Raw genomic sequence first — 22,672 nt, 5'->3', positions numbered from 1 at the left:
GCCGTCGATGGTGCAGCTGACGCTCCGGCCGATGGCACGGCCAGCGCCGCCCCCGACCGTCCGCCCGCCCGGCGGCGCGGCCGGCCGCGCAAGCGCCCGTCATCACCGTCACAGGGGGGCGCGACACCGCCTCCGAAGCGGCCGCGCTACCTGGTGGCCTCGCCGGGTGTGCGTCAGTCGCGGCGTCTTCAGCGGATGTCCAGGCGGGAGGAGGAGCCGGTGGTGAAGACGGAGGGGGTGGATGAGGGAGAGGCACCGTCTATGGAGACGGGCACGGCGACTGTTGGGTCAGGGTCCTCGGCACCGTTAGATGACGCAGCAGGGCCGGAACTGCCGGCGGCAGAGGTAGAGAAGCCGATGGAGAAGCCGGAACCGCTGCCGTCAGAGGTGGAAAAGCCGGAACCGCTGCCGTCAGAGGTGGAAAAGCCAGAGCCGCTGCCGTCAGAGGTGGAGAAGCCGGACCCACTGTCGTCAGGAGTAGAGAAGCCGGAACCGCTGCCGTCAGAGGTGGAGAAGCCAAAGCCGCTGCCGTCAGAAGCCGAGAAGCCTGAGCTGCTTCTGTCTGAGACGGAGAAGTCAGAGCCGCTACCGTCCGAAGAGGGGAAGCCGGAGCCCCTGCCTTCAGAGGTGGATGAGCCGGAACTGCCGCTGGTGGAGGTGGATAATCCCGAACCGCCATCGCGGGAGGCGAAAAATCAGACGTCTCCGTCGACTGAGGCGGCGGAGCCGGAACCGCCGCTGGCCGCTACTGAAGAGGCTGCGCCAGCTCCGGCGGATGCGAGGGAATATGAAATGCCGCCGCCGCCGCCGCCGCCACCGGACGGGGTGGTGGGATCCGCCCCGCCGGCCGACGTGTCAGTGGAACGTGCAGCGCCTGCCGCGGACGAAGCCGACCCGTCGGCTCCACCGACGGAACCGCAGAAGGAGCCGTCGCCGCCGCCGCCGCCGCCGCACGTGCAGAACAATGGAGAGACGCCGTCACCACCGCCTGTGTCGGGGGCCGGTGACCCCGTTCTGAGGGCGTCTGAACCCGGTGAAGAGGCGACGCCGCTGTAGGCCGGCGTGGCTGACTCAGCGGAGGCCAACAGGGTACGGACTGCAGTGGGCGGGGGCCCCGCGGCCCAACGTCAAGCCTGAGTTGGCGACGTGGACGCTGACACTGGCTGGGCGAGGTGTAGCGGTCTGATCTCAGCCGGCGCGGCGTCCGGCCGTGCCGGGGCGCCGCGTCCCCGCAGGTCACTCACGCCGCGCGCTCGGCCGCAGCTTGTGTCTGGTGTATTTCAGGCTTTGTGACTTGGAGAGCGTGTGGCAAGTTTCACGCTGTTTTGTTTCTCCGCACGTGGCTGCTATTTGAATGTGTTCGATTCATATGTGTGCTTCATCTGCACGACAAGTGCGTGGCAGTCTAGATGGCTGATTCTTGTCACGTGTGCATTCATTCTAACTGAGCTAGCCGGAATAGATGGCCGTGTTTGTCCCATCCGCCGTGTCTGAGTTGATAGCTGGCGGCATTGGTGGTTTCTGTGTGGATCAGAAAGTCGATATCTCTGGGGGTCGTCGGCACCACGTCTCTACTCCACGGGCGCTGCTGCAAGCTTGGCGTGAGCCGCTGTGACGCCGGAGTGTTTGTGGACAGCGGCGCGATCACTGCAGCTCACACCGCGGCAACGTTCGACCTTCGGTGGTGGAGCCACGCTCAGGCCAAGCCGCGGATTTCTGAAGCCGGAGGCGCAGGTACCAGCCACGTCGTTCGGCCACGGTTCGATGTGCGCGTGTCCCCCGTACAAGCGAACGCGCGGCTGCCATGCTGCCGACCCGGCGTCGGAGTGCGGTCCTGACAGGGGCCGTCGAGGGCATTCACTGAGTGGTCGCGGTTCTAGCGCCCCGCAGCGCTACTCGTGGTCGCAACCGTCTCATCAGCGCGACTTGCGTACATAGAGTCGCGGTAGCTCTAGTTTGACGTGCGTCCAACGCTGGTCAGAGTGCATCAGACGTGCCATGTCGTGGTCGTGCGTTCCTGCCTGGGTGCGTGAGACAGGATGAAATAAAGAAAACTATTTGACGAATGTTATACGTGCGGGGACGACTGCGGTGATGCGGCGAGGCGCCCCCCTCCAACGGCCGGCCGCTGCTCGTGTGAGAAACCCCCTTAACCGACGGCACTGTTGTACAACACCGTGTCACAAGCGCTTTGTATCAAGGCCGAACCAAGATCCCTACCCAGATTTTGACCAGAGATGGCGAAAAATGGCAATTATCATTAAATGGACTAACGAACTGAAAGTGGAAATGCGAGGGCATGTGTCTGGCACGATTGCCCACGTGTGTAAAAAAGTGTGTGAAGTGGTAACGGTAGTCCAATAGGGACTCAGTAAGATGTTTTCTGCGCCTCCCGATGGTAAAGCCACGTCTGGAACAATATTTTAAGGTCTTGGCATGGTCGATATCAGTTAAACGTATGCGTTTTTTAACGCGATCGGGTGGGGTTCGGATTGCTCCCCCCCCTCTCTCAAATATTTTTTTTCGGAATGGTATCCGAACGGTGCGGCATAGCAGCGCCAAATTTTGCGCTGCTGTAGACAATTAAATAGTAGATCGTCTGGCATAAAAAATTTATATATGCTTTTTAATGTGGCTGACCATGGCAGGTCAAAGCCAGGCCATGGTTTCAGCGAAGGCCTTTTCCAGGGAATCGTTCAATCTGATTCAACAACGGAGTGTTAGACGAAGCCAGACATCTCTGAGATCCCTTCTTAGGCAACATAGCAATTGATTAAACAAATGGCATTAACCTACGGTCAGATATGAAGGTCAGGCCAAGATCAAAACCAAACTGTTATTGTAGAGCGTGTTGAATGGGATAGTTTCTGGTGCTCATTTCGAATTTACTGATAACAGGAGCCGCATGAAGCACCTTCCATGGACTTCTTAAAGGTCAGAATGGGATAATGACCAAAAATGACTCGGGCCAACGTTTTGATTTTAGGAGCGTACTGCTTAGTGCAATCTTTGTTGTTTATTCAAGTGCAAAACTCAAAGCAGTCTTGTATGATGTGGGTAACCATGACCTTCAAAAGGTCAGACAAGGTCACTGACCTTAAATGCGCATGTGACCTCTCGCTTAAAATGGTTATTTAGATTCCAGGGACCCTTCAGGGACCGACCTGAAATTTAACTTTGATCTTATTTGGCCCGTGGGTCATGGCCTAGGAACACGGGGTCGATTTGTTTTTTTGTGAGGGCCCTGGCTCCGCAACGTTGAGTTGCCCCGCCCTTCCCCCCCCCCCCCCCCCAATGTTGGCTTGCCCCCACCCCAGTGTTTTGGGGTGGAATGCTACAAAAAACGTGTGTACAAATCATTACAACACAAATACAACCTTCTTAGATTTTTCTGCGCAGTGGCGTCTCGTGCCATTCTCACGACAAAAAGTCATGGTTACTCTCCACAGCGGCTGAGCGGATAAACGATGCAGTAAACTGCACATACCTTGCGCCATGAAGCACGCAGTGGTTTGTGATTTTAAAGTGAAAAGTTCTAGAATATAAGCATGACCTAAGTCTCTGATGGCTAACCCCGTTCCCGTTCGCCGCAGCCAAAATGCGTGCCGCCTCCCATGACCACCACAGAAGAGCGCAATCGGCGCCGTAGGGTGGCACCTAAAGGGACGCCTTCACGTGCCGATCAGAAGACGCGTGTGTGCAGTGTCTGGCCCCTGGACCCAACCCTGCATAACTTTTATACTGTTTAAATTAAGGACGTTTATACATTATACGAAGATTCAGACATGCATTGCGTGTATTTCAAGTAAAGTGGCTCTGATCCGGTTAGAAAAAATTGGGGGATGTTGTCGGGCCTTTGGTTCGGCCCCCTTGATAACTTACAAAAATTGACACACCTGCCAAAAGAACTTCAAACTTTGAACTACGTGAGTTCACGTACAGATCAACACACGCTGTGAATTTGGTGTCTCTAGCTCTCTTAGTTCCCGAGATCTCAGGACGGGTAAAACTGACCCCCCCCCCCCCCTCCCCCCCCGAGCGAAGGTTATCTAACCGGCCACCTGGACGCGTATTAAGTTCAAAGAAAACAACGTTTCCAGCATTTTTGGCGACATCAATCACTTTGTAATGTTTTTGGTGCGTCGTCCTCGCATTATTTCAGTTAAACCTTAACCTTGGTTTAGTGCTACTTTTGCCTTGCGAGACCCATATTGATAGGCAAGCGTTTGAGCCCGAGGCGCCGGCGACACATACATGGTTATAATGTGCGTTGACTGTGCAGGAGCGTAGGGCCACTAAGTTCTCCGTAAGTGCTAATAGGTAAGTTGTTCAAGCATATGAATGATTAGGCGAATAGTGTGCGCTGGATTACGATGATCGGCGTGGGGAGAACGACCTTAAATTTGCACGGTTGGTTATGGGCTCACATATTTTGCGTGCTACTAAATCGTCTACACTTTTGAACATTTGGGCGTCAAGTTTGCGATTATTTGCGTTTTTTCTGGAGATTTGATCGCATCTTTCTGGGATGACTCGAGATCAGGCCTTTGTCCAGTGCATATGGTCGCGCAGCATTGTTTTCACACCCTGATGACCTGAAGGCATACTCTAAGATGTCACCAGTCCATAAAGGTCTGATTAAATGAGTCTTGCTGTGCAATCATCAGAAGGATCCCAAACAAACTGAAAGCAAATGATGTGTACTTGGAAAACATTTGACCTGACACACAATTTGTGCAATTCTGTGATAGCAGATTGTGGCATTTAAATATGCCACATTATGATCATTTGTGCAAGCTCGTGGGAGCTAGAGCCCAATCTGGAGGCATGAGCCCCCCCCCTCCCCCCCACACACACACCTGAGTGGAAAGCTCTTGATTTTCAGACAGGACAGAGACAATATGATTGAAGGTGCTGAGCATTGAAAGTATGATTCTTTCTCTTCATTTCACATCACTGACAGCTTAGTGAGATGCTGGCTTGCTGTCCATCCTACATTGTAGACACAAGCCACAGCATTCATATAATTTTACAGTGTGTTGTAGAAAGGTGTCAGTCAGAAAACAACAGTTTCCATCAATACTGTGGCAAGGACAGTTCACAGCAAATTCTGTGACATCAAGTTGTTAGTTATCACACAACACTGCTTCACTTTATCCTTAATCCTTTGAGGAAAGCACAGAAGCCTCAACTTGGTATCTCAAAACCACAAATATCCATGGGACTGAGACCTCATTGTTTCATCTCCAGGTGATCAATCAGTTTATGCACCACTCATATTACATGCCTCAGTGTGATGCATGAGTCATTTTTCTGGCCAGCATTCATTCTGCTTGTTAATTGAACATGATTTTATCAGCACATACTCTGCAAGCATTACAAATCCAAGTAAAGGCTGATCTTAGTAGTCACACAGTGAAGTTTGCTCCTCCTCAAACAAAGCCTTTACTATTGTCACAAGTCTGCAGCCTTACACTTCCTCAAACTCCTCTCATCTTTCTCATGTCCCATTATGTCTCATCTCTCATCTCATTTGATCTGTCTTCCACCAGGTAAGGTGATCTGCATTATGAAAACTTAGCACAATATTATGTTGAATAAAGAAGCCTGTTAATTCATAAGTGAAAGAAAAGGTACTGAGAGGTATAAAACCTTTTTTGTTGGTGAATGTGTGTGAATGCATAAAAATTTGAGGATTTTTTGGCATTTGTTGCCAAATGTTAATATGCAGCATTCATGGGAAATGGGAGTACTATTGCAACACATGCCCCTCCCCCCACACAAACACACCTCATATTCCTACATCTGTGCATTCAGTTATAGAGCTGGACCTGCACCCTCATTTACCTGCATCAACCTCTTGTTGACTCCCACTGTCTTAGATGAATATCGCGTCATTTATTGGCGATCGGCAGAGTGACTTCTACATAACTTCGAAGCCGATCCGTCTTAATCCGAAGCCTTCAAATCACCGCCGACATGGCTGTGAATATGGCTTGGATATGGCTTGGAACGAATTACCTGCGGACAGTGGTAACCCATGATGCAAGGGGTACACGGGAGAACCTGTAAAGCCTGTTGGTCATAGCCGTGCACACCGAGAACATCACCTGACGAAAGTGACACTCAAGCAGCCATCGAACTTCAATCGAAATGTGCTTCTTCGGAATACTACTTGCTAAGCTGAGCAGCTCTAGCCGGTATCCAAACACACTTGGATCGCCAAACGATATGACAGTTATTACTGCGATTACCTTGCGCGCTTGGAATCAGTAGAATGGTAAAGCGCGACCAGGCAACCGAAAGCATGGAGGACTGGCCATGGAGGTCAACAACGTTGATCGAGATGGAAGCGGTTTGTACCCGTCTCTGGCTATTGCGTGTCTGCAACTTTGTTGGATACAAACTGCGTCAAACGGCATATTGTAAAAAGCATGTTGGGTATCGTTGATCAAAAGCTTTAAGTGAGCTAAAACTTGGAAACCTGAAAATCGTTTGGCGTGCCACGCTCTGCTATTCGTATGAACGGTTCTACTGCCGACGGTCTGCGACTCTGCGCCTGTTGTGAGATCCTTGTCGTTGTGGAGCGCCTCGGCTGCCTGGGCCATGTTGCCTGTTTTTAGACCCTGACAAGGAGGAAACATGCGCGTTTTGCGTCGATGTGTATGTCTCAGCATTTGTCTGGCAATGTTCGGACATTTGCATGCCCGCACAATGGCCGATACTAAGCGAGGGCAGATCCAGGGAGGGGGGGGGGGGGGGGGGAGCAGGCAGTCTGCCATGATGACCATGGCTCCCTGGCAAGATGGTTAAATTCGGGCAAGCAATTGCACATTTCTGGACTTTAAAGGAGATCTAAGTAGCTTTTACTGAAGAAAGTTTGCTATAGAATACTCCTCAACCCGCTCAGTCGAAGCGCTCGAAAGCCCAAATTACTACTAAAGAATAACTCATTAAGGTAAAAGGTCGCAAAGGTGGGGTAGATCATTCCTTGACGTTTAAGCAAGCGCGATCCGAAAATCCGAAAATCGGGACATGTTTTCGTGTTTAAGGCCCCAAGCCGGTGCGCCCCTCCCTGAAGGGTGTCGTTCTGGATCTGCCCGTGCTTAAAAGACACGTATATGCTGTATGTTGCCCGTTTTATGGTCGTTGGTTTGAGATCAGCTTTGACGACATCAGGCAGGAAAACGCAGCGTGAAAAGTACGTAATTTTACATGAGATTAGATATTCCCTATCCTATAAGATATTCTTGTAGCAAAATGCACTTGTAAAATTTGGAAAGGACATGCATCGCGATAGTTCCGTTGCACTTGTTTTGCACAATACTGTAACTTTTCGGATGTGGGAAAAGTAGGGTGAGGTCGTACGAATTTCACACACACTGTCGACGGCTGCAGAACTCTGAGATGTGCAAGGGCTAAGGAGCAAGGATCATCAATAGTTACAAAGCTTCCGTTTTTCGTAAATATACCAGTTGCGGTAGAGGAAGCCGTCGTTAGTTTATCTAGCCATTTCACCAAAGACAACATGCAAAGCTTTCTGGAGTGACACTCACATAAAACATCTCGCCGCATTTTCCTGGACGCTTGGAAAATCGTGGTTTTAAATACGTGTTTTCAAGCGCAGCAGATGCGAGCGGATAACAATATGAACCAAGTTTCATAAAGGGAAGATTGGAAAATTGTGGTTTTAAATGCATGTTTTCAGTCGTTTTTTTCGCAACAAATGCGAGAGGATTACCATATGAACCAAGATTCATAAAGGGAAGACAACAACCTACACACATTGATTTGTGTGGCATAAACTTTACTGATTAGAAGCGATTTTACGGGCTAGCGCGTCCGATTTATCAATGTCATAAGAAATGTCTTGCCTAAATGCCTTGCCAAATGTCTTTCGATGCGTTAAGATCGAGCAAAATGAGCTATTTTCCACGTCGTAGGTCCACGCGGCGCTGTTCAGTAGTGTGCGGGTTCGGGTTTCTTTGTACGAAACTAGGTCGTGTTCAGCTTTGTGCCTGTTCGACTGTAATGTCATTGACCATAGTGTTTTGGCCTTCTGCAATTAATAGCACCCCCATGCACGTGCCTGCAACTGGGCCTGCAGAAGTATTACAGGAGTGAACTACAATAAGATTAGAGTGAACTACAGTGTGAATTACAATTAGAGTGAACTCCGGCAACGAGAGAGGTAACGTACGAGTCGGAAGAATATGACAACTTCATGCTCGTTTGACTCGAAGATGGTTTTTTAATCGCGCATGTTTTCAGTTTTCCTGGAATCGGGTAGTGCTTACTATCTAATGAAAGGCATTTGCTGGTTACGTTGGGCTGTATTGGAAACAGCACGGGCATCACATCCAGAAAACGACGACTAGGGGTTCTAGAACACGCCGAGCTGGGACAGTGAAGTGGTTCAGATGCTTGTCTCTGGGCCTGTTACTCCTGGGTTTGAGTTTCGGTCCCACCACTACCGCATCCCACATGACACAAAATACGGGCGTCCGATGTCTCTACGGCACTGGCAGTTCGCGGGACGCAAATCCCCAACTCTTTTTAGTAATATTGTTGTGATCAGGGCACGCCGACCGATATGGTCATTTTGGGGAAGAAAACCAAGCAGGCACTTGTGTTGTCCCGTGGTCGTACTTAAGATATCGCGCGTAAAAACGAATGAACGCTCGTCACTGAGCATTAGACGGTGTTTGCGTGGTGCGGAGAACGTCACACGTCAGCCACCTCGCGTTGCGTGTTAGGAGTGCGGGCGACTATATTGACTGCGAGGCAGTAGCCGCACATAACTATTATTGTTTGGTGCTGGCGGCACGCGCCGTGCTATTTCAGAAGTTTCTGCTGTACTTCAGATGACAGGTGCATTTGTCAACCCAGGCGACGAAGCTGTGCAAGGGAATGTCTTATCTCATGCCTGGCTCACTTTCGAACACGGGACTTATTTTCTGTAATGAAGTGATGTCACTATATTTCGGTGATGCTCGAGAATGGTCCTGGCCTAAAGGGGTTCCTTGTCTGTGGTCTTTCGGATAGGTCTTACGTCGCGGATATATTAGCTAAGTTGGTGCCGTGTTTCAGCGCTGTTGCGAAGACTGTGATGGTAATGAAGTTTTTGCTGATCAGTTGACCGCAATTTTCTCCTAGTTGTTTCAAAGAATGGACTGAGCTACGTTGAATTAAATGACATTTTGGCCACTGGTCTTTCTCAAATGGTGTAAAAGCGCGATTTCACCCGCAGATAGCTGAGGTCATGGTTTCAGACAATTTTGAATATCGAACGTATCGCGTGCTACAACGGCTTTCAGAGCTCACCTAGTCAAATATACGAGGCAGGCATGCGAACGTGCATTTCAACGCCCGGAACACACCGCGAACGTTGGCAAAGTGAAGACAAGATACCAGACACCAGGTGTTCCTAGTACCCAGAAGTGGAGGCAGGGGGTACGTGGCTCCCGTGCCCTGCCCTGCCTGAGGGGCACTGGGACCCTTTAGCTTCTGAACCTAGGGAACTTTGGTTCAGGAGGCTACTTAGGCAGGGTCTTTTAGGTTCTCGAATCTACGGTTAAAGGCGCGATTGTGGAGCCCGAAAGACCGGCCTGAGGTCGCATCCAGGGGCCCCGGCCCGCAGGGCCGCACACTCTAATGTCAGCCGGAGGGTCCTGCGCGCTGATCTGAGCCCCCTTCCCCTCTGGTCAACGGCCCCCCTGAGTCGATAAGGGCCCGTACGTTGGTCAGCGACCACCAGTGACGCACAGTCGACTTCGTGGCAGCGTAGGACTGAGGGCTCATTTGCCAGGCGGGAATAAAGCCGGTGCCAGCGATTTATATTTGTCGGGCTACAGCGTCTGTTAGCGCCCCACAGTGCCTGACAGGGGCCCTGTTTTGGCAAGGGGCCCCGAATCATCCAGAAGCAATGATCGAGGAGGTTAGGAGAGCCTAGAGAACACAGAGTTCAACGACCAAGGGCCCGATTGGAGGGTTTAGGGGCACAAAGGGTTGGTCGGGGATTTATTCAGGGGCCCTTGCCTATGGGGATGGGCCCTCAGATAACAATCAGAGGGCTCTCTGCGCTGATGATGGACCCCTGAGTCGGTATGGGACTATATGTCTGTCAGGCACCACCAGTACTGCACGGTCAGCTCCGTGTGGGTATGAGCCTGAGTGCTCACTTCCCAATCAGTTATAAAGCCGGGGCCAGTAACTGGTCGGAACCCCTGTACACTGGTCGGAACCCTTGTACTTGTCAGGGGCCCACAGCGCCTAACAGAGGGACCTCGCTGGTAAGGAACCTCGAGCCGACCATGGGAAAGTGTTCCATGAGGCCCGAGCGATGGCGCCTGCAACCCATTTCCAGCACGGACCCGTTAAGCCGAAGTGTAGTCTATGCGCCGATTATTTGACTACCTGCGGTTATCAGGGACGTTATTGTGTCAATGAGGGTTCCTGCGTCGATCCGCGGTCAACTGCGCGGGTCAGAAGGCGTCCCGCGTCAGGGAGCGGACCAGTGTGCTATGATGCGTCCCCCTGATGGCCTCCGGATCGGTCGGGGGTCCTTCCCCGTGTCGTCAGAATGGCAACCAGAAGGAGCACCGCGGTGGGAACGAATGGCCTTGAAGTCCTTGACCGGGAATAATTATTCGCCCAGTAGTGTTGTTTTCCCGGGCTCTTTCCCGGGCAGGAACAAGAGGCCTCATTAGGTTGAACAGTGTGTCGAATGAGTTCAAAAATGCCTTAAACAAACGTCCCATGTTTGTTTAAGAACATACTTCTTTGCAGAATCGACGAGTGAAACAAAGTGCATACATAGGTATGGGCCTGCGCGCCCGCAATCTCGGGAGCAAGGACAGCGGTGACCCGGGTTGCAGTTTCCGTAAATCCGAACGGCATTGGCCACTGGAAGTGACGCGAGGCGGCGGGCGCCGTGCGCGCAAGAACGCCCGTCGTAAAATATTGCCTCTGATTGGCTTTTATAATTAATTTGTACAGGTCAAAGATTAGACTGGCCGAATTTGTACTTAAATATAAGGATTTGATTCCCTTGACAGATTAGCAGTTAAAGCAGCACGAAAATAGTTCTCCCTTAACTTTTCCAGTTTTACGACCACATTCCAGCACCGCGCGATTTGATGTCGTAAAGCGTTTTAAGGTACTTCTTTCAGATGCGTTCTCACTTTCATTTGCCTGTTGGCCACGGCTGAGTGTGAGCCGTGAGAGCGACGTTGCGCGGCCTGCGGAGACTGCAACGCCTGGGGTCGAGGTTTTTGTTGCTAAGATACGCGAATGCGCATGCTCGGAATTATTCAGCGTTTCAAAATTCCTCCATTAGGGTGTTCAGGATTTAAAGATAGATTAATGCTAGCATAATCATGTTTCTCCGGCGACCTCTGCGCAAATTCGTTTGCTCTGATGAGTTGCCCTTTGGCCCCGAACCTTGACGTGTTACATATTTTTCTCACCAATTGATTCGGACTGGGTGTTGAGCATTTCCAGAGAAATGTAGCTTGACCATGTTAATATAACTTGTTGACCCATTTTGATCTTCAATCCACATTCGCTGGGTCCTTGATATCCCTGTACAACTTAGATAAAAATCCTGCAAAGTTTCTGAGCACTATCGGTCTCAAAGGAGTTGACTGGACCATTGCGAAATGAAAAGCGCCGGCGATTTATTTCATACAGCCGTTTATCGCAGGATTTTTTCAGTTAATTGAAGCTTGGGCATTATTGATCCCGCTGTAGCTTCCAGCTTCTATGTCAGTTAAAGAAGGTAAAAATGTCGATAAGAAACATGCCCTCACTAACAAATGGGCCATATGTGACGATTTGCTGGGTGCGGTGCGCCCTGTACTATCAGGGGACCCTTTTCAACCCTTTGCCCCCCCCCCCTGCCAAGTTCTTGGCTGCGTACCTGCTGGTGCCTTGGGTAAAACTTACGCTATTTGAGGAAAACTAGCGACCGAAATGCAGTATGTAATTCAGCGTAGACCTTTCGATTGTTTGAAACGATTATGAGGAAATCGCGGTCAGGTGAGAGACAAGGGTCATTGTTTCCTAGTATTAGGTCTCATTAACTTATGCTAGTGTTCCTCGTTCAGTGACGAATGACAACAGGGTTAAGATCAGGTGGTGTGGTCTTTGCAGACTCGTAATAATACTCTCAGACTCGTAATAACTCGTCATAATAATGGCCCGGCATCTGTACGCTGCAAACCCAGCTTATGGCAAGTGACAAAAGCTATTGTGTTGCATGGCAAGAAACGATTCAAACGGGTTCGGAAAGCGACCCAGCCACTACCCGAGACTTTGTTGCAAGTACCATTTTTGTTCGATGTAGGTGATGAACGTATCGCTTTGGAAACCTTTCATTTTCCTCTGAAATTGACGAGTTCGTGAACAAGCGACTTGTCTTATACGTGACCCCGCCTTCGCTGGCTTCGTGTGAAAACCCAGCCTATGGAGCAAAAAGGAAAACAACGTGAGAGCGTCGCAGTTCGTGGTTGGAGACGCCGAGGTTACTCTCGGCGTGACGCCCCATCTCACCGCAGTACATAGACATGGGATCCTTGAGGGGTTACTCTCGGCGTGACGCCCCATCTCACCGCAGTACATAGACATGGGATCCTTGGGGGGTTACTCTCGGCGTGACGCCCCATCTCACCGCAGTACATAGACATGGGATCCTTGAGGGGTTACTCTCGGCGTGACGCCCATCTCACCGCAGTACATAGACATGGGATCCTTGAAGGGGGTTACTCTCGGCGTGACGCCCCATCTCACCGCAGTACATAGACATGGGAATCCTTGAGGGGTTACTCTCGGCGTGACGCCCCATCTCACCGCAGTACATAGACATGGATCCTTGAGGGTTACTCTCGGCGTGGACGCCCCATCTCACCGCAGTACATAGACATGGGATCCTTGAGGGGTTACTCTCGGCGTGACGCCCCATCTCACCGCAAGTACATAGACATGGGATCCTTGAGGGTTTACTCTCGGCGTGACGCCCCATCTCACCGCAGTACATAGACATGGGATCCTTGGGGGGTTACTCTCGGCGTGACGCCCCATCTCACCGCAGTACATAGACATGGGATCCTTGGGGGGTTACTCTCGGCGTGACGCCCCATCTCACCGCAGTACATAGACATGGGATCCTTGAGGGCGATGGGATCCCTTTGTACCTTGCGGACTGACGCGTCCAACACGAAAGCGAGCATATGCGCAAAGGTCGCACGCGTCTTCTAGTACCCAGCGCGCAGCGTTCCAAAATTCATCCATTAGGGTGTTCAGGATTTAAAGATAAATGAATGCCACCAGATTCCTGTTTCCTCGGCGACCTCTGCGCAAATTTGTTTGCTCTGATGAGTTGCCCTTTGGCCCCAAACCTTAACATGTGATCTGCCCAGTCCATCTGTCAATCTCGAGACGTTTACATACCGTGTTGACCGCCGTCCGGTTCAATGCTGATTGGCCGATTTTTGGCAACGGGAGCGACAACGGGCAGTGAATCCAAAGCCGGGGAGGTAAGGGCAAAGAAAAGTATCGACATCCCCGCTGCCAAAGTGACCGAATATGCAAACATCACGAAGACGACTTCGATCGGGTGCAGTGTTCCGGTTGCTGTGTCGGGGCGGATGGTGACCGTGAGGTGGCCGCCTTATCTCCCTACGACGTCCGAACCCGTGGTCGCCGACGATGCGCTCCAGAGCACAATTCTTACAATCATCTGAAGGCTGCAGCATGAACCAAAGCGACCGTGAACCGCTGGTCGGAGCGATGAGCTTTCATATGCATTGTGGTGACGCCGTGATCGCGAAGAATGGGGAGATCGAGAAGCGGAGCTGAATGCCAGGGAGCGAGCGCGTCGGAGCTTTGACGTGATGGACGGCGGAAGGTTGTCGAGTGACACACGGCGAACAGCCCAACACGGCCGAAGTCCGCAAGCTTTCGGAGCACAGTTGTTGCCGAGGACGTCGCTCGGAAATTGACTCGGATTCATTTAGATTTCGGCCGCATCTGTCGCGACACCCCGCCATGAAACATCAAGTGCTGACAGCGTAGCTGGGCTGTCCTCTGGACCATCGACGGACAGCACTGCTCGACACCGCGTCGCCTTGCAGAGTGGCGCGGCCGCCAGGTAGGTGTGCCGTGCCGCTGGCCGAACACGCTGTGCCATTGGTCACGGCGTCCCGCGGCCGTCAGGATGGGGTCGTCACGCGACGCGCCCCGCTCACGCACGTCATCGACCGCCGCCAGGGCCGGTGGTGTAGACGGGCCGACTTTGTGCAGACGGACCGTCGCGTCGGCAGTCTCTCGAAACTACCTGCGGGGCATCGTATTTGTTGCCGCCCGAAACGACCCGCTATGACCATCGCATCTTTTGTCACTCGAGACTGCCTGCTTCGGTCGCCGGCCATCGCATCTTCCGTCAACCGAAACTGCCTGCTTCGGCCACTGGCCATCGCATCTTTTGTCACCCGAAACTGCCTGCTACGGCCACCGGCCATCGCATCTTTTATCAACCGAAGTTGCCTGCTTCGGCCACCGCATCTTTTGTCAACCGAAACTGCATGTTCGGCCACCGGCCATCGCATCTTTTGTCAACCGAAACTGCCTGGTTCAGCCAACGGCCACCACATCTTTTGCCAACCAAAACTGCCTGCCTCGGCCACCGGCCATCGTATCTTTTCTCAACCGAAACTGCCTGCTTCGGCCGCCGGCCATTGCATCTTTTGTCAACCGAAACTGCCGGCTTCTGCCACCGGCCATCGCATCTTGTGTCAACTGAAACTGCCTGCTTCGGCCACCGAACGTCGCATCTTTTATCAACTGAAGCTGCTTGCTTCGGCCACCGCATCTTTTGTCAACCGAAACTGCCTGCCTCGGCCACCGGCCATCGCATGTTTTGTCAACCGAAGCTGCCTGCCTTGGCCACCGGCCATCGCATCTTTTGTCGATCGAAATTGCCTGCTTCGGCCACCGGCCATCGCATCTTTTGTCGGCCGAAACTGCCCGCTTCGGCCACCGGCCATCACATCTTTTGTCAACTGAAACTGCCTGTTTTGGCCACCAAATGTCGCATCTTTTGTCACCCGAAACTGCCTGCGTCGGCCACCGGCCATCGCATCTTTTGTCAACCGAAACTGCCAGCTTCGGCCACTGGCCATCGCATCTTTTATCAACCTGAAGTGCCTGCTTGGGCCACCGCATCTTTTGTCAACCTGAACTACCTGCCGAACTACCCGCAACGGACTAGGGGAGGGGCAGAGCAGAGATGGCAGCCGCATTCCCTTATCTTGTCAAGTTAAGCGTTGATTCCTTAGGAATGCACGGAAGGAAACGGCGTTAACAGATCAACATTATTTGTGTTTGATCTCATCTTCAGACGGGACTGGCCGTATGGGGTATATACCTGTCCGTGGGGGCCGTTAGCGGCTGCGCGCCATGGTGTAAAGGGAGCCGATACAAGGTTGGCGTGGCTCCTTCCTACTGGTTTCCGCATGATGATCACGAATCACGATCACGTTTCGCCCCTTCATCCTTCTGCTCTAAGAATTCGGTCACCGTTCGGTGACTGCGGGTCCTTTGCGGAAGAAAGGGGTGGGACGGTTAGTACCCGGCTTATTTCCATGCATCGCCATGTGGTTTGTGTTGATTGGTGCGAAGGAGAGCGCAGTTTCCTATTCTGCCCATCCTTTGCTCCCCGCTTCATCTGTGCGTGCCACCAGTCCATCTCTGACAGCCTTTAGCGTGCTGGCAAAGACACTAAGGCTGGTGTAAGGCACGACTGGATAAATATCGGTCGTTTAGTGCGGTCGGCGCACTCGCTCTCACCGTGCAGCCATTGCTTTAAGTAGCATAGCCCCTGTGTTTCATAGACGCTGATCCCTCCGACTATTTGTTTTCTTAAAAGCCTGGACCTGTCGGTTTTTCCAAGGGCATGGTATGCCAATGAGAAAGGAATGGTGTGTGCGGGCGGTTATGTGCATTGTTATTACTGTACCTTGGTACATGCATGATTAATCGTATACTTCAGAACTGCCTTTGAGTCTGATTGTGTTTTTATGACGCACGAACTACTCGGGCTGTCCGGCGCCCAGTTTACGGTATTTGGACGGCCTTAAATAATATGGTCCGACGAAGCTGGGTGTGTTCTATAGATGCCGTGTTTCTGGGGATATTTCTGACATTCTGAAGAGCTGGGTCAGGCGCCGGTGTGTGCCCGAATGATGGCTAAAACCTCAGAGGTAGCTTAAAGCCACGGGGTTCGGATAAAGCTCATAGCAGCTTAGCTCAGGGATGAGACTTCGGATAACTAATTATCATTCATCCGTTGGGGACATTTTGACAAAAGATTGCATGGCAAAGTTGCATTGGAGAGCGGCTGGCATCGGAAGAGTTTGGACGGGCCGGTTCAGGCTGGGATTGGTTTGGTTAGGTTACGTCGGAGTTAAATCGGGCACTTAACTTTAGCGTGAGCCCTGTCCATACGATGATTCTTCTAGTCTCAACTATTCCGGTGCCGACGATGCAAGCCGTCAGGCAGGCCGTCAAGACCGGACCGTTCGTCGGGAGCCATCAGGGCGTGGCGTCCTATGACTCGATGCCTGGTCTCGTGTGATATTACATGGATGGGCGAGGGTAAACCGCAAAACAACAAGACTTGGATCCGGCGCCTGGTGTTTTTGGACGCTAGCCCGTGCTCGTCCGCCACAGACGGATTGTATGCCGGGCGAGACCAGGGGCCGCTCCGTTACGGCCGGCACCGACTTGGTACCAGCTGCCTATAGCACGGCATTGATGGCTAATTTTGCGTCTCTGGTGTGTGCTAAGCAATACCTGGGTGCACGTACGGCTGAATAAGCTAGAGCAGGCGCGCCAGTGAGACGGCTTGTCCGCCATGCGGACACCGAGACGACGTGCTATTGGCTGGGAGAGTGCTGAGATCCCTTACTAATATGTGGATGATGCATTCACCTGCGCCGTTGGTTCACATTAAAATGTACGGGGATTCCCGAGACCCGACGTAAATCCTTTAAGCGTTCCCATTCTTTCGCGTCCACGGGCTCTCGAGTTCGCGAGATCGGCCGCATGACTGGATCCGCATGGTTGTTATTACGCTAGCTCTTCCTCTGCTCCATGGAAGTGCCGGTCTGATGTCGCTGCGACAGCGGATCGCCGGAGCGGGGTCCGGTGGCCGTGCCAGTGGTGAAGGTTTTTCGCAGGTCACGAATTTCACATGTGTTTGGTCATCGTGCTTTTGCCGCTAGCGAAAGGTGGCTGCGCTAGCGTGTTTAGTTCATGTTTTAGTTCATCAGTGCCGAACAACTGCGCCCAATAGAACAGCTTTTACAGCTTGCATGGCTTACAAACTGCGCATCACAACGTTGAAAGATAACGTATATATTTTCTGGGAGTGCGTGAAGCTGCGATCATCAGTTTAAATAATTAGGTTCTAGAGTGCGTGTCGTCTTCCCTAGTCAGCCGGTGAAGTTAACATTTCTGGCGTCGAGTAGACTGATAGTCTGTCAGCCTCGCGCCAACCTGATCAGCACACGCGCCCATGCTAGCGGGACACCTCGGCTGCCCTTAGGAAAAGAGGTCGAAAGAGACGTGAGTGATACCAACATATAGCGGACCACCATAATTTAGCCGAATGAAGCTGTTACCTTTGGGAACCTGTGCACATTGGTGCACTGAGATATCTGGCTTTCGTGCGAGTTTAGCACGTACATCATCATGTATGTCATGTCATTGCGCATGTCAGCTGATGTAGCGTTCGCGAGCTGCTTAACAAATAATATTGCGTAAAGAATTAATGGCGCCGGGGTGCCGACTCAGAGACATTCCGCGCCGAGTCATAATTAATTTTGGGTTCGTTTTACAACAGCGCTTGCCTTTCCGGGTCAAATTCAAGGCCAAGTGACAGAACGCCGTACCATGCAAAATGACCAAGGAACCACAGAAGGCCGAAGAAAACGAGCCCGAGTTGAGTCCATGATGAGCGAGGTTTGCGCCCCGAGACCGTTGACCGTTAAAGTCAAATTGAGGGTTCAGAGAACGTTACAACGTCCAAATTTACAGCGGCAGATGGACGAATTCGACGCCAACTGATCGCCAGTGTCAAAGTTTGGAGCGATCGAGCTGTCTAAAATATATCGACGTTTAAGATAAAGCTCAACGTCAAACGACGGGAACTCCAGAACGTTCAGACTTGCTGGTATTCGGTGGCTAAATCGCTCACCGGGTAGCCTGTTTCGAATTCCACATTGAGCAACGTTTTCATCGTGATGCATAGCGCTTCAGTGGAAGGAGTGCTTTTCAAGAATAGGAAATTAAGAAATTTCACGTATCGCGTGTAGATGAGAACAACTGAACACAAAGGATAAAGCCCCGCATTCGTATCGCCGGTGGCTTTTGAGGATCAACTTTTTGTACGAGATGTTCTAGCATGCGTTTGCCCCATAAACTTAGTCTTTCTGTGTGAAGACCTATTTCGAAACGTGGTCTTACTCATCTCAAATATGGTGTTAACCCGCGCTTGGGTGGGGTCGAGTCGACCCACCGAAGATTTCTGAAAAAAACTTTCGAACAATGGGATGTAGCTGCACAAAACTTGGTAAAGCTGTGGCCAATGAAATAGCCGGTCTTTTTCAATTAATATCGCGGATGTATCTGGTAAGGTTGCCGACCTGTGGCAGCTCAAAGTCAGACATCGCCATCACCGACGGCCATTCCTAGGGACTCGTTCAGTCTGGTCCAATGAAGTGTCGACCCAGTTGCGCATCTTTGAGATGGTGTTTTGACATCTAGAAAATGTGATGGTGTATTACGACTAGCTTGATATCTCAGAGGAGGCGGCCAATTGGCCCCCACCTGATCGGTATCGTATTCAGCTGGTCACTTGGGCGCTTATTAATGACAATTCCACTCAAAGGCTCGGAAGAAAAACGTAATGTTGAAGACGGTCAAAAATATGAATCAAATGGTACAGTCCATAATGCAAAGACCTGTCCCTATTCCGTGAGAGCGCAAGAAAACCTGGAAACTATCGCCTGCAGGTCACGTTGAGAAGCCGCAAATCTCAATGCGTCGCAAGTCTCAGAAATGGAATATGACGGCCTTTTCACAGCACATAATTGTGAGGGACGACCCAAAGCTGCACTCGTACCACATACAAGGCTCCCAACCATGGGCAGAGGTGGACGAGAAGATGTGTGTCATGGTGTGCGACTGCTTAGCAGAAGATTTCTTAGGTTCCAGAGTTGTTATCTACGTCTGGTTTTTAGACGGACCTCACTTTTAACTAAACGGGCGTCCTGGCACTGTCATCGGGAGACCGCTGCACGCTATGGGCGTGAGTGTTTGGGTTGTCTTGGAACAGCCGGCCACTATCGAGCCTATCTGATTGGAGACTGAGAGCTGAGAACATGCAACAGTCAAAAGTGTGAGAAATTTTGGCGCCATTAAGAAGTTTTGGACAGCGCTGAGAAGGGAGTCGACCGCAACGAGACTACAAGAATACTTCCAACAGGATGGAGCAGCAACACACACAGAAGAAATATTAAAATAGTGGGAGTGTCCCATTTCCCCCGAAGTCGAAGTTGCGTAGGCCTCTCACTCTCCTGATCTAAGTCCACCCAACTTTCGCTTGAAGGCACTCTGCAGTCAGCCAACGGAGGGAAAATCCACCAGCCACTACAAGCCTGGAGGCAACAATGCATGGCCGCAGTTCAATTTCCACAGCGGAGAATAGCCGAATGGTCGGACGTTCGCACGTCGCCTCCAAATCGGCGAGCAGCGGCGTGGCTCGCGTCTAGAGCACACCATGTTAAGTCCAATAATGCAGCACTGAACGAACAAATGCAAACAGGATTTCACCTGATACGGAATGCCAATTAAGAAATGGCCAAGTCGTGAACAGTTTCCAATAAAACACGTATGTTGGCTGCATCTGTGATGTTCTGAAGCTCTCACCCTTGGTATACCCTGCAGCAGTTGACATTCAAGGTTAAATTCGAATTAAAACGGATAGGGTGTAAAGTATAGAACAAGTGCAAATTGCAATAGTTAGCAGCATTCGTCGCTTAAAAGAGAATCATGAGACATTTTGTACCATTTCACGTAAGTATTGCTGAGGTGATAGCTGTGGACATTCGTAGTCGAACCCGGGGGTAGATGACCGGTGGCATAAAACGTCCAAATTTAGCGGCGTAAATGAACGAGTCCGATATCAAAAAATAGTATCAACCTCCGGTAGCAGTTGACTTTTGATACGCACCCAGCCGGCCGGTTGAGTGCTACGCACCCCACGAAGGGTCGATTTGACCCCCTTGACAATTCGGATACTAAGAGAGCCAGAGCCACTTAATTTTTAGAGTAGGTTGGCCTTTGTGTGAAATCACCTCCGTCAAATTTTAAGGTCCCCAGGTCGTGACCTGCGGGCCAAATAAGCTCAAACAATGTCGAACTCAAGATCGGTGTCTGAAGTGCCCTTAAGACATCTTCAAGCGAGTGCTCATTCTAGTTTGGTGGCCTTACATGACCAGCAGAGGGTCATGACGGCCAAAACAGCCTAACTTGTTTTTGTTAGCTCATGACCCTCGGGCCTAATCAGGTCAAACAAGGTCGAACTCCAAATCGGTGTCCGAAGTGCCCTCAGACATCTTCAAACAAATGTTCGTTCCAGGTCGGTGACCTAACATGACCTTAAGAACGTCACGACGGCCAAAACAGTCCAGATTGTTTTTATCTTGCATTTGAATGAGCATCAAGGATTATGCTAGGAGGGATGTTCCTAACAAAAGGTTGATCGTGGCTACCTTATTTAGGTTAAACCCCCATTGACCTTTATTCTTACCTTGTTAGGTCAGAGAGCTCCACTGACATTCATTAAGCTCAAATAACATGACTGAAGACATTCCTTTGATCAATAATTTCAAATGAGCGTCAAAAACCGCACCGTAAAACACCTTCACCAGTAAAAGGCAGTTTGGTGTTGACCTCGGTCTGATTTTCATACCTGACCCAAGGTCAAAGTTGAAGCAAAAGCTGACCCAAATCGTAGCCGTAAATTAAATTGTGTAATGGCCTAAGAAACTATCTCAAGAATGTATAGATTCGTCTAACACTTCGTTGTCGCTTCAGATTGAGCGATTCCCTAGAAAATGCCTTCGCCGACAGCCGTGACCTGACTGGCCTGTCACGGGTCAGTTAAAAAGTACATTTATTTTGACCAAAATATGCCAAGATATTCAATTACCTAGAGCTACGCTAGCTTGCCGCGGCTGTGCCGAGCCGCTCCAGAGTTATTCTGGATGACACCTTCGAGGGTTCAAGTTGCCCACCCCCACCTGAGGGCGTGTTTGGAATTAAATTCAAGGCAAAGAGGGAAAAGTGCAAAGTATAGGGCAAGGGTAGACCGAAAATAACCCTACTGGTATTTGTCGGTAAGAGGGCGTCTTGGTGCGGCCAGTATTCGTTCACTTTAGGTCCTCGCTTGTCCACCCGGCTGCCAATTTGAATTGAAGACCAAAATGTGTAGGATGGGCGAATGTTTTGTTGAGATAGCGGCATAAACGTTAAGTGCGAGGTAAAAACGGTCAAGACATGCAAGTACAACGTACGTATTTTTCTTCCACGTTGCCTTTGGTAGACTTGCCAGCAATATTGGGGATACGAATGTCCTCTAAATAGGTTGCGTTTGACAAGAAAAACAAGTTATTGGTTTATTTCCCAAAGCGAGCAAAAAAGCCCCCATTTCATATTCTGGGTTTTAACCGTAATAACTGCTGCACATCGGTACTCTGTCCGCGTTTGCGCTTTGTCCTCGGCCGTAGACTTGCGGCCTCAAGCGTGTGACAGTATAGACTGAAGCCCTGCCATGGTGAAATTGTCAATAGATGACACTGACTTTCCGTTAGGTGTGCATTAAAGCACAAACTTGCCGGGGGATCACAGCTTTGAACGGAGAATGCGAGAGAAGTGGGCGTGACACAGCTCCATGAACGAGGATTATCACGTGCTTAAATGCTAAAACCAAGCTTATTTCAAAGGAAAGTGGTGTTGTCATTGCTAAACTTGCCCTGCAGCGTTTATGTATTCGTGGTTACAGCAAGGGGGTGAAACTCGCGACAAGTGAAAGACACCACAAAAAAGCAGAAGTGTGTGGGGTAACTTTCCACATCTCGCTCAAAAGTGATCATTTTCAGGTCTGATTCCTTAACGTTTTGTGTAGAAATCAATCCGGCACATTTTAAGGGCATTTTTATGTTGGACCACAAAGATAAGTCATTAGCGACAGCCAACTTAGTGTTTGGTCAACATTACCAAAGTTGCAAAAGTATTCGTTACTTACTGGTGTACGCGCAGCTGTTCGCGTATTCCTAGCCATCGGCCCTAACCCCGCCCGTCTGCACAGTAACGGGTTTAAATTCATGACCAGTATATAAACCAAGCACCTAACAGGTGGGACAGCCATGCGGCAAAAATGGTCATCATGTCGCATTATGGACGCTGGCGTAATGCTCAGCTACCTCTCGTTTGATACGTTCCGGCGGGTAAACTGGTCAGATAATGCAATCTGGTAATCTCGTAAGTTGTTCAGCGCATTAGTGAGGAACATTCTTCACATAGGTAAGACAGAAGTATTAGCCTTATT

General features: G+C 50.7%; 1 protein-coding gene across 1 annotated transcript in view; it reads left to right on the top strand.

Annotated features, from left to right (window-relative positions):
• The first annotated feature begins 4,253 nt into the window (after positions 1–4,253).
• Positions 4,254–22,672, top strand: part of LOC119103045 (uncharacterized) — a 28,776-nt gene continuing 10,357 nt past the window's right edge. Inside the window, exon 1 of the mRNA XM_037226495.1 lies at positions 4,254–4,320. The gene's annotated coding sequence lies outside the window, so the exon portion shown is untranslated. The remainder of the gene's footprint in view (positions 4,321–22,672) is intronic.

The sequence above is a fragment of the Pollicipes pollicipes genome, unplaced genomic scaffold (assembly GCF_011947565.3).
Source record: "Pollicipes pollicipes isolate AB1234 unplaced genomic scaffold, Ppol_2.1 Scaffold_5724;HRSCAF=6776_pilon_pilon_pilon, whole genome shotgun sequence".
Taxonomy (NCBI): domain Eukaryota; kingdom Metazoa; phylum Arthropoda; class Thecostraca; order Pollicipedomorpha; family Pollicipedidae; genus Pollicipes; species Pollicipes pollicipes.
Note: the sequence above shows the minus strand (reverse complement) of the source record. Positions and strands in the feature narration are given on the sequence as shown.